The following is a 12,809-nucleotide window of genomic DNA, read 5'->3' as shown; positions in this document are numbered from 1 at the left end:
CTTGCACTTGCCAGGCAGGTACTGTGCTGCTGAGCTACAACCCCAGCCCCTGTACTTAGCATGATTAAGTAGCTTGTATAAAGTCACTAAGAGGCAGAACAGCAATACAGATTAAAGTTCATCAAGTAAAAATGTATAACCTGCAGCCATAAAGAGTTTCTCTGACCCTCACTCTCTTCACTGCTATTGTGATTGCTAATCTTTAACTATATCCTGTATGAAATGGGGATGCACTATGGTTTATGTTTAGCTGTCCCACCCCCAAAGCTTCCCAAGCTGTGTGGTCATAAGTGGGTCTCTTTCAGAGGTGGCAGGATTTTAGAGTGTGTGATACTGGAACTGATTCATGGTGCAGTGATAGGATTAAGGGTGCTAGGATTAAGAGTATGAGTGTTATCCACCCTTAGGGACAGAAGGAGGATTGTTGCTTGCTTCTTTTGATGTGTCCTGACTGCCGTGAACTATTTCTCCTCTGTGATGCTCTCTGCCAAGCCACTCTGCCTTCAAGCTAGCCAACTATGAACTGAAACCTCCATGAACTGTGAACTAAATAGACCTTTTCTCCTTTAGCTTTAAGTGTTGTATATTTTGTCTCAGCAATGTGAAAAGTAACTAAGACAGAACGTTAATATGATTTCCAAATGGTAAGTACAATGTCTGAAGCAGAGACCACATTTAGAAATGTTGGCTCCTTGCATCACTATTGGATTAGAATGGTGCTTATTCTTCTTTCTGTAGAGGACATTTAAAGGACTTGGCCATTGCAACAGAGTAGAAATAGGAAAGGATAGTGTCCAGGAAGACATTAGTTCATTTCCTGACCCAGGGTATACAGCTCAAGGTATGGGTCAGTTTGATGTAAAATGCCTGACACACAATGAAATATGGCATATTACACTGAATTTATATTTTTGGTTGTTCTTTGCTTCATCAAAGAGTGATTGATAATACATATTGAATTCATCAAAATTTCGCATGATCTTTTTAAGAGAAAGATTACAAAGGTGCCTTCCAGTGCTTTGCAAGCATTCGGTAAAGTACAGTTAACACTACAATAAATGCACAAGAGAAATAAAAAGGAGAGATAATTCCAGGTTTAGGAGATAATTCCAGGTTTTTGGTGTTCCTAAATTTTAAATCATAGAACAGATTTTTATAAGGCAAAATTAAAAGATGAAGATGGACTACATTTGAGGAGAACTCACTGCTACAAAGTTTGAATTAGAGAAAAGTAGAAAGAGGAAGGATAGAAAGCTTGAAGCAAAACAGAAAAAAAAACATTTAATACAAACCTAAGGATTTAAAAACAGCTAGTCTGACAACCTACCTATTCAATTTGTGCACATTAGATAATTTCATCCCTGAAAATCTAAACAAATATGAGAAAGAGCGGTAAAGAGAAACCAAGACAAATATCTTTGCGGTACAAACATTAGCATGGTGCTAGGAAACCTAAAACAGTGTGAACTAAAAGTAGTGAAAATGCTAAAATATTAAAGAATTACAAGATATTTAAATGTAATTTTTGGAGCATTAATTTGAATAAAAAAGTGATAATTTCATTGCTTAGTAAACACACCATGAAGTTAATGTTTTTAAAAAGTATCATCATTTGGTTCCTGCTCTGCTTCTATCATCTTCAGGAAAGGTAATGACCTTGAAATTTGGGAAAAAAGACACTAATAATAATATTACTTTGTTTGTGACACTGTTGTTTTATTATGTCTTCAAGTCTGAGGGAAATAGTTATCAAAAAGTCAGAATGGTCAGAAATTACGAATCCTAATTCTAACTGGTGAAAATTAGAAACACCTTTTATATGATTTGTCTTTATATTATAAAACATAATAAATCAAAGATCAAAATTTTAAAAATCAAACTGGGTATGATGACATGTCTGTAATTATAGCACTCTGAGAGACAGAGGCAGAATGAACATAAGTTCAAACCCAGCATAGAAAATTTCATGATTTAGCAACACCTTGTCTCTAAATAGATAAATAAATGGCTGTGTATGTACCTCTGTGTGAAAGCTCTGAGTCCAATGCCACTACCACAAAGAAAAACACATAGACATAATATACAGAAATGATGTTTAACCTAGTGTAATGGTGCCTATATTCCAATGTATGGATGGATATCACTAAGAAATTCTATCTGGATCATTCTCAGTATTTATAACAATTCATTTAGCTAACTAGTGGTACACATTCAATTCACCCTGCCCAAATCACTCAGAATAGGTTCCTATGCAAAAGTATAACACATTAAGAGTGTCCTATAGTTCCAAAAGTCCAGGGTAGATATAGACCTGGGTTTGTAAATAGGATCTCCAAATTAATTCCAAAATGATGATAACAATGCCTATTTGTCAGTTGTCATGGTGACTGAGCACCTATCATGTGTCAGGTAGCCTATTATTAAATCTTCTAGGCAACTTACTGAGGTAGGAAATAAAAGGAAAGCCAAGCTTTGAACCAAGGTCTTTGTCCAAATTCCATGTTCCCTCCACATCCTGTAATGAGACATTCATCATACTACTTAGCACAAAGCAGATCCTCAAAACATACCTAAGAGTTAAACAAACAGCTCAATTATAGAGGAAGTGACCCAGTCTTGCACCTACTCTTTACATTTCTAAACCAAAAAAATCTTTTGTTTTTTTATATCACTAATAACTTATCTGCAGAACCTATAGTTAAGCTATTGATTTAAAAAGTTGTTTAGATCCAGGAATCATTAAGAAATGAACTTTACAGGCCTAAAACATTTTAAGCGGATATATTTACCTTAATTCATTGACCTTTTGGTGCAGGGTATAGGCCTTGTCTTGACATATCTGAAGTGGATATTATCTGTCTTTCATACAACTGCTGATAATGCAACATCTACAATTTTTATTTTCTTTTCCTATGAAGTGGAGCAAGAATTTAAAGATATTTATGAAATAATTTGAGTGTAAAACATTTTGAAATTTGAACAATTTTTTAAAATCTCTTATACCTAATATATTAGCATTCAAAAAATTGTGGTTAAAAAACACATGTAACATGAGATCAGCCCTCTTAACAATGTTTAAGTGTAAATTACAGTATTTATTCAATGTTAAGCACAGCATTGTATAGCGTATCTCTTGAACTGCTTTGCCTTGCATGAATAAACCTTTATAGCCATTGAACAGCAACACCTTATTTCGTTCTCCTTTTAGCCCATGGAAACCACCACCTTACTTTCTCTTCAGTAAGTAGAAATATTCTTTTAAAATTTCTCATTTTCGTTAGTACATATTTGCAGTACATAAAGATTGTATTCATTGTGGGGAATTGGTACATATACAAAACACATCTCAATTATTTCCCCACCTTCCCTTCCACCCTCACCCTTTTAAAAAAAATTTACCAACAACAGATTCATTTATTTATTCCATAGGTCCTTATAAAGTTAATCATCATACTTACAGATTGACAGCCAGACCATCAAATCAAAAAACAAAAGATTTGGGTCTTTTATTTAATTCTGGCAAGATTGGCTGAAGATTTATTATCTATTTGATTTAATCTTTCAAAAAACTGATGCTGTGATTCATTCATGTTTAGTATTGTTTTTTTAGTCTCAATTTCATTAATTTCTGCTCTAGTTTTTTTTTTTTTGTTTGTTTGTTTGTTTTGTTTTGTTTTTTTGGTATCAGAACTCAAACTCAGGACCTTGCACCTCCCAGGCAGGCATGTGCCACTGAGCTATATTCCTAACCCTGCTCTGATATTTCTAATTTCCTTCCTCATACTAGTTTTGGGTTCAGGTTGTTCTTGTTTTTCTAAGACCTGGAGGTGTATCCTTATGTTACTTATTTGAGCTTGCTGTTTTTCTAATTGTTCTCCACAGATTTTGGCATGTTCTACTGCCACTATTGTTTGACTGTTGGAACTGTCTAATTTCATCTGTGACCCACGGATTACTCAGGAGGGTATTATTTAATTATTTAAAACCACCACGTTTCTGTGACTTCTTTTGCTATTGATTTCTAGTTTCACTGCACTATGATATGGTAATGCGTATGGTACAATTGATTCTTTTGCATTTATTTAAGCATGCTTTATGGGCTAGTATGTGGTCTATTTTGAAGACTGTCCCATGCACTGCTGAGAAGAATGTGTAATCTGTTGTTGTTGGAGGAAATACACTGTAGATATCTTTTAAGTCCTTTTATTTGAATATTTGAATCAACTCTGATATTTTCTTGTTGATTTTTTGTCTAGTTGTTTCCTTTTGTGATAGTGACATATTAAGGTCCCCCATTACTGTTATTTTTTACCATTAGTGTTATATTGGTGTTTATCTGATTTTTCAGGTCCATCAGTGTTTGTTTTATGAAGTAGGATGTGCTATTATTTGGTGCATACATGTTTAGAATTATTTTTCTTCCTGTTGAATTGTTCCTTTAACCATTATGTAGTGGTTCCTTTCTATCTCTTTTGATCATTTTTAGCTTGAAGTCCACTTTGAAATTTTTTTTGTTTTTTTTTTTTCTGGTAGCAGGAATCAAACTCACGACTTTGGGCTTGCCAGGCAGGTGCTGTGCCACTGAGCTAAATCCCCAGCTCCCACTTTGTTTGAAATTATGATAGGAAATCTTGCTTTTTTCCAGGTTCGTGTTGCATAGAATATTGTTTTCCATCCTTTGATTTAAATTTGAGAGGTTTTTTTTGAATTACATGTGCTTCTTTTATGCTGCATATTGTTAGATTTTTGTCTCTTGATTCATTTTGCCAATATGCTTTTGATGGGGAATTGAGACCATTCACATTGAGAGTTATTACTAAGCACTATTGACTTATTCCTGTCATCACATTATTTTCCTGTTACTAACTTTATTTTTTCCCCCTTTGGTGTAGCTGCTCATCCAGTTGCATTCATTCTTTTTGACTTTTTGGCATTGTTGGCTTCCTTGACTCTTTCTAGGATATCCTTGAGCATTATTTTAATGTTAGTTTGATGGTCATGAATTTCCTGTGGTACTCCTTGTCATAGAAATACCTTATTTTTCTTTAAACTTTGAGGAATGTTTCACAGGATACATAACTCAGGGCTTGAAGTTGTTGTCTTTGAGAGCTTGCAAAACTTTGGTCCAACTCTTTTGGCCATTAAGATTTGTGTAGCACCTCGTATCTGTTGGATTCATTTTTCATGTTCTCTTTTCTTTTTAAGGTGTTTTTGTGTGTTTAGTCTTTGAAGGTATCATTGTCTTCTCATTCTGAAATTCTGTCCTCGCATTGGTCACTTCCGCTACCCACACATTCAATAGAATTTTTAATCTCCTGGATTGTTGATTGAAACCTTTTCATGGTCTTCAAATGCTCAGTAAACTGGTCATTCATGTTTCATATCATCTTGTTTAGAACATCTAGCTTGATATTAATGTCTTCTGAAACCTCCTGTATCATTTTGGTTATTATTTCCATTATCTGTTTAGTTATATCTTCGCTGATCTTGCTAAAGATCTCTTTGATCTGGTTTCTGGTTCTCTGCTAGCCTATTGAGTGATTCAGGTTTGTGGTTTATGTTATTTTGGTCCTCAGTGCTCTCTGGTTGACTTTGGGGCAGTTGGGAGTTCAGGGAGGCATTTTGTTGCCTTGTCTTCTTCTGGCACTATTGTTTTGTTTTGTGTTGAGGTTTGTGGATGCTGATAGTGGGATGACTTTGTTGCTAGTACAGAGATCTCTTTAGTTGTTTTCCAGTGATGTACTTTGGGTGTAGCTAATTATAGTCTTTTGCCATCCTCTCAAGGTCTGACTACATTGATTAAGTTAGTAGCAAAGAATGCAGTGTAATAGCCCCACAATGAAGTTCTCTGGAATGTACTATAGTATTGTCAATGTCACAAAGGTAATATGAGTGCTGGCTTATAAATAGCCATGATTATGTAATCCTATCAATATTAAGCAATCAGCTACAGTAGTATTATCTAAGACAAATTGGGCATTAACATACTGTAACAAACAATTATGACCACCTTCAATCTTACAGACGAAATTCACAGTTATAATCTAAACATTAAAGACAATCCAAGTATTAACTTACAACAAATATGGACAAAATGTTACTGCTAAATCCCCACTAATGGTAGAAAAGAATTCAACAGTAATTTTACTGAGTTAAGTATCAAAAGATTAACAAAGAGTCCACGGGAATGAGGAATGTAGGAGGAAAACTTTGAAACTTAAACTCTGTTGGAAGAAAGATAAGTAGTACAAAGGACCTTATTGGGGAGCAGGACATTGATAAAATTAGGTAAGAGTAATAGAAAATACAAGAAATAGAAGATAAAAGAAAAAAGGAAGAAGAAATTTACAGAATAGAAAGTAAAAGTAAGTGAAAAAATTAAAGGGAGAAAAATTAAAAGCGAGAGGAATAAAAACTAAAGAAAAAAGTAATAAAAAGAGATAAGAAGCAAGGAAGGACAAAGGAATATTCCCCAAGCCACAATAAGCTGGCAAAGAAGAAAGGAGAAAAGAAGAGAAAAAGATAAAAAAAAAACCCCAAAAAAACAATTATCCCCCAAATGCCCAAAACCAAACTCCAACAAACAAAGTAATTTCTCTGTGATTTCAAATGTGTGGTTTTCTTCCAGGATCCACAATTTGGGGGCAATGTCCAAGTCAAAATGTGCCCCTGCTCACCCTGGTACATAAAGAAGGCAGTCAGATCCTAAACCCTTACAGGATGCAAAACTTTCAAATCTAGAGCAACTCAAGCTGAGCCTGGTTGTGGCCAGGGAAGTGGTGCCTGCTTCCTTTAGCTTAAGCCCCTGAAGAGGCTTCTTGCCAACGTGACCATGGCTTCTTGTCCCTGACTGTTCTCTGTGGCTGTCTCTCACTCTGTCACTGTGGAAGCATAACACCAGGAGCCCTGAAGTGAAGCCATGCTGAGACACTGAGTCGGGGTCAAACAATCAACCCTTCTCCATGATGGCATCCAATTAAGCACGCTCTCCAGCTGTATGGCCATTGTTCTGACTGGAATCACTCACCAGTTGTTGCAGGTCACTGCCCTTGCTGGACTATCCCACTACTGCCTTCCTCTCCGAGCCCTCTGTAGTTCCCAGCTTTCATTGTGTCTCTGTAGATTCATTCTCCTTTTCTCATAGGCCTCAAGATATAAACCAGGGAGAAAATACAAATTGTCCATTCCCTTTTCCATGATGTGTTTTGTCTCTTCAATTTCTCTGTAGGTTTTAATTGTCCTGGCAGGCTTTTCTTGGTTCCCAGACATCTAATTCTCTCTTTCCCTTCTTCTCCAAGTTCTTATTTTTCATTATCTGTATTCCAAATTTCAGAGAGACTGAGTCCTTGTTGCTGAATGCACTGCAATTTTTCTGAAACTCAGTACTCTACTTTTCAACTCTGTCTGTTTTGGTTGACCAACACCAGAAAGGCCAAAGAGGTTGAGTTTCCTAACAGATAAAAGCCTTCCTTTGTGGCTGGGCTTCTGGCTACTGGCTCCCAGCTATTTGAGGATGAGTACTTCAGATACGTAGGATAAAACAAGTAGTGTTTGTCATTTTGTGACTGGTTTATTTCAATTAGTATAGTGTCCTCAACTTTCATCCATGTTGTGGTGTATTTCATTCTTTTTATGGTTGAATAATTTCCATTGTATGTATCTATCAGATGTTCTTTATTCACTCACCTACTCTTTGACATTTATGTTGTTTGCATTCCTTGATTATGACCAGTAATGTTTCAAAGAATATGGAGGTGCATATATATCTTTGCATTCCTAATGTCAATGCTTTCAGATGGACACTAAAAGGCAGGAATGCTGAGTTATGTGTTTTAAATATTTTGAAGCAACTCCATAGTAGCTGCACAATTTTACATTCCCATCAGCAGTGAGAAAGGGCTCCAATTTTGCCACATTCTTGTCAATATTGAGATCATGTTTTCAATAAAAATTTACTTTTGAGCCAAGTATGGTGGTGCATGCCTATAATCCCAGCACTCAGGAGGCTGAGGTAGGAGGATTATTGTGAAATGAAGACCATCCTGGGCTACAAAGTGAACTCAAGGCCAACCTGAACTACATAGCGAGACCCTGTCTCAAAAAGACACAAAAATATTTTTTAAAAAACCTCACTTTTGTAGAGACTATTCAAAATACTCAGTTTACGCTTATAGAAACAACTGTTGCATTTTACATTCCTGTTCTACTTAATTAAAAATATATAATAACTGCAACTACACATTTAAGTTTGCAGTAAAACCAAATGATACTTTGAGTGTACAATTCAAGTGGTAGGAACAGAGTAGTAGAAATTCTGGAGAAGAGCTAGTAGCCTAAATCATTTGTCCTGCTATGAATAACAGTGAGCATGTTTACAGAGGCAGTGGAGAGGAGGATTCATATAGAAATGAGTTAAGAGTTCACCCATGCTGTTTTGAAATGAAGTTTGAAGAAGATACTCTGAAGCCCCTTGAAGTTCAAAATAGGTTTTTGATGGAGTGAAAATTCTAGAGCTAGATTAGAAATTCAAATACATTTTCATGATCACGTATTTAGTCATCCCTTGAATGGATTTGATTTTGAATGTAAAAGTTTCACAGTTTTTGCATATTCTATTTGCCAGATTTTCTTTGAAGATATAAGTGGGTGACATACTTTTTGTTGTTGTTTTGTTTTGGGTTTTCTTTTCAGTTTAAGTGGTTATGCCACTATTTTGAAAGTGATGCTTCTAAAATATGTTCTGAATAGATTGTGTAGCCTGACCAGGGATTTGGAGACACTGCCTCTGACTGGTGAGTAAGCGATACCTTTCTGGAATGCTGTTTCCCTTATATAAAATGAAAAGATTGGACAGGTGATGTTCATGACTTTGTGCAGTCCTGGGCCTTTATGATTCTATGACTTTTCATACTTTCTCCACTCAGAAATTTTCATGTGAAAATTGTCACTTGTTTTATAGCAACTTCTACCTGAAAGGTCCATCCCTATCTACCTTTCTACCTTGTAGGCAGTGCTCAGCCTGAAGCTTTTTACTGAGGAGCAACTTTGTTCCTTGTAGCCACATACCAGGCTGCTGTGTCACGTGTAGGGGGCAATGAATCTTAGCATATTATTTTAGATAAAATAGTTTTGGTAAAAGCCTACATGGTGCCTTGGGAAGCCTCCCGGGACAGTGTAAGAGTTAATTCCCCAGATCAACACTGCCCAGGAATGTCTCCCCAAGATAAGGGGGCGCCTAGGCCTAGGTAACCCTCCATGACCCTGCCTGGGCAGCTCTGTCTCCTGGCCCTCGGTAAACATTGTAACCCTAAAGGAATGCATAGGTTGTAAAAAAGGAGACAAATGGAATATAATGGGGAGAAACATCTATCATGGTTAGACACGTGACCTACAACTGACCTAGGGTCCAACAGGCTGAGAGAAACACCATATGCCCACTGGGGTCAGCAAATGTAACATCCCAGTCTGTTGCCTATGGAAACCAAAATGTATATAAGGTGAAACAAAGTTGGCCATTGCCCCACTTCCAAATTGGCAAGGGAAGTGAGGGTGGCTAGCCTCAAATTAAACTCTGGTTTTGTTCTCAATAGACCTAGGGTTTCTTGTGGAATACAGCCCAGTTTGTGCCAGGGGAATTTCTGCCATTACAACAGAGCGTCGTCATCATGCATAGTGAATTCTGCCTGGCTCTAGGTGCTGCTTCAGTAGTAATTTGAAGCATTGCCCTGGCGTCTCTGTTTGGAACTATCACACTTCAAAACACTGTACTCCAGTTCATTGAGTATAATGCTATTGCGTCTTCCTCATACCTAATCAGTCATCAGGATTGTTTGGATGAGCATTCTTCAGTCCTGGTGGTCTGGCTGCTTTCAAAGACTTTGTAGTTATTACTCATTTTCTTGTCAGTTGATTATGTTTAATAAAGATGATAATAGCTTATATGAAATTATTTCAAAAAAGTAGCTACAATGACAGCAGTTGTCCATGTTTTATATATCTATAGATTATTATAGAACACTATATTTTGAGAGGATTTTTTGTGAATTGAGTTTTTCTGCTACATTGAGGCTGTAGTTTTTGTCATTTTCCTAAATATACAGACATTCCTCATTTAACAACCAAGTTATGGACCTGTGGCTAGATCATTGACTGAATTAGTCACTACAGGAACAATCATATTTGGTATGTACATTACAATATTCAGAACAAAGAAATGGTCAAAGGAAACTTCAACTTGGTGACTTTGCTTTTATTTGAATAACTTATATGCAGTAAGAATGTATAACAGAACATAAGGCTATAGGGATATACTGAACAGTACAATCAGCAAAAAGAACAGTACTGCATGAACAAGGTATACTGTACCAAACAAAGACATTAAGGCTCTATAAACAAGATGTACAGAACTATACAAAAAATAAGATGCATCATAAATCTAAGCAGTGGGTTGTAAGTCCAAACAATGCATCTTAGTCATTATTCAGAAGAGTCGTTACACACGGAGGTCATTAATCAAGAAATTTCTGTATATATGCTCACTTTAATTCAGTTTTATTTTTCTTAATCAATTTCCAATTAAACCAAAACATAGAATTCACTGGAAGTATTAAATTCTGATGCTTCTAGTAGAAAACCTTAGGGAAATCCTTCTAACTGTGGGATCTCTGCTGGAAATTGCTACGGGAACTCAGTTGTTTTTAAAGTCGACCATTTTCACGCCTTTTGTTTTCAAATTGCACGGTAAAATGCCAGTTCCACAAAGTGACCTACTATCCTGTGTAAACTTCAAGCATAGCCAACAAGTCCTAAGTGACTATTACTATGACTTCTAATGGTACCGACACACTACTGAGTTTGAAGAATTCACCGAGGTTTCCAAACCTGGTGAGAGCTGACTACAGGAAGTTCTTAAGCCCTACTTGCATCAAAGATGTGCAAAACTGTTTGCTGGAGGACATGTAATGAAACACAATTTCCTTTCCTTTATAACAGAAAACGACTAAAACAACTCAGAACAATCAAACAACCTTAGAATAGATGCAAACTTTTATTTGTCCAGGTCAACTTCTTCATAATGCATTAATTTTTTTGATCTTGGCACTCAAATTTCATGAAATGGGAAAGTTTAACCCCTCCTTTTTCAGCTCTGATGCAGGCTTTGAGGCAAGTCCTACTGCTTTTCAGAGGAAGGTTTACAAGTTTATTTTAGAAGCCCAGCATATACATACAACTCAGAATATATATTCCTGCTCTCCTTGTAATTGCACTACTAAAAAGTTTCTTTCTCTTTCTTTGAAAGATTTAGAGTAGCTTTCTTGAAACTGTTTGCTTTATTCTTCTAAAAGTGTCCTGTCATACTTGCCTGAATGAATCTACTGCAAAAACTAAATCTACACAGACATAGCAAACAAGCATATAACACCAGCTCGGATAGTAATTTACAAAGTTGTAAGAATAAGCAGATAAATTTACTGATAGTCACATTTACATCTCCTACAATCTGATTTGTTGGAAACTCATGAATTGGATTCTACAGTATACGTTCATGTTTCTGGATAAATTATACCTGAACAGTCTATCCTGGACATCCAGTCTAGCAGGTGAATTCATGCTTATGATCAGCTCTCCAGCAGTATGTTGGAACATACAAGTAATATTTTTAGTCCCAGGAGAGGATTTTAATATCTAGGAAAGAATTTTAAAATAAAGCCTTGTAATACCTCTTTAGGCACCTTCGTGTGGTTGAAACTACTCTGTTTCCTCAAACATACTTCTATTTTAACATTGTACATGAGGGTAGCCTGACAATTTGAAATCATGTTTTTATAGTAAAATCCATTTACTTTTACTCTACACCAAAAATCATTGTAGTACTTTGATCTCTGCAGTTATCTTTTTTACCTATTGTGTAACATTTATTTTACCGGATGTTAAATGTTGCATGATATACCAAGGCCGTTATCTGGAACAATCACTGATTTTATCCAGAGTCTGTTTATCAGGAAGTTAATATTTTTAAAGATAACATGACTTTATAATCTATGATTATTTTCTTATCAATTACATTTTTATAGTTTCCTGATTAACTTGCACTTGGTACTTAACTTTACTTTTTAGCTCTGCAGGGTCCTTTTAGATGTTATTATTGCAAAGAAAAATCAAAAATCAAAGTGAATTCTTAGTATTATACTTGAAGCCATAAAGGTACAATTACTGAAACAGCAGCCAAGCGTTGTGCCGTAGAACTAACTCACAGCTTGGTGCCCAGTCCCTGCTGAGAAGGAAATGTAGGGGAACTGGCAGAGTTTTACTACATCTGCTCCCTGCTGCTAATGAGCTTTAACCTGTTTCATTCTTATTATGCTTACTGTTTAGATATTTCGCTTGCAAAATTAATTCTTTAGCTGGGAGAACACATGAAAGAGGATATGATTTGTAAAATAGGGCCGTTTAAAAATTAAAAGGCATCAGCAAGGGAGATTAAAGGCTAGAATGAGTGATATGTTTACTTAATATCAACTCAAGGACAGAAACTCAGGTGCTGAAGATGGAACTGTTTCTCAGTTTCAGTTCTTTCTGTAGCGTGGGCCACAGTTTCAGTAGGCGTAGTCTTTGTTTTGCATTGTGCATTTGTACCAACATACTTTATGTCTATCAGAGATATAGTAAAGCACGTTACACTATTGCAGCATTTCTCAAACTTTTGACAGAAAAAAAAATTCTCACAGAAGTCTAGTTTGGGCATTGCTTCTGTTATAAGGTTACTTGTATGCAAAACCATAAAAGTAGCTAAGCATTCCTTTCCATAT

The sequence above is a fragment of the Chinchilla lanigera genome, unplaced genomic scaffold, assembly GCF_000276665.1.
Source record: "Chinchilla lanigera isolate Chin_1 unplaced genomic scaffold, ChiLan1.0 scaffold00015, whole genome shotgun sequence".
NCBI lineage: Eukaryota > Metazoa > Chordata > Mammalia > Rodentia > Chinchillidae > Chinchilla > Chinchilla lanigera.
Note: the sequence above shows the minus strand (reverse complement) of the source record.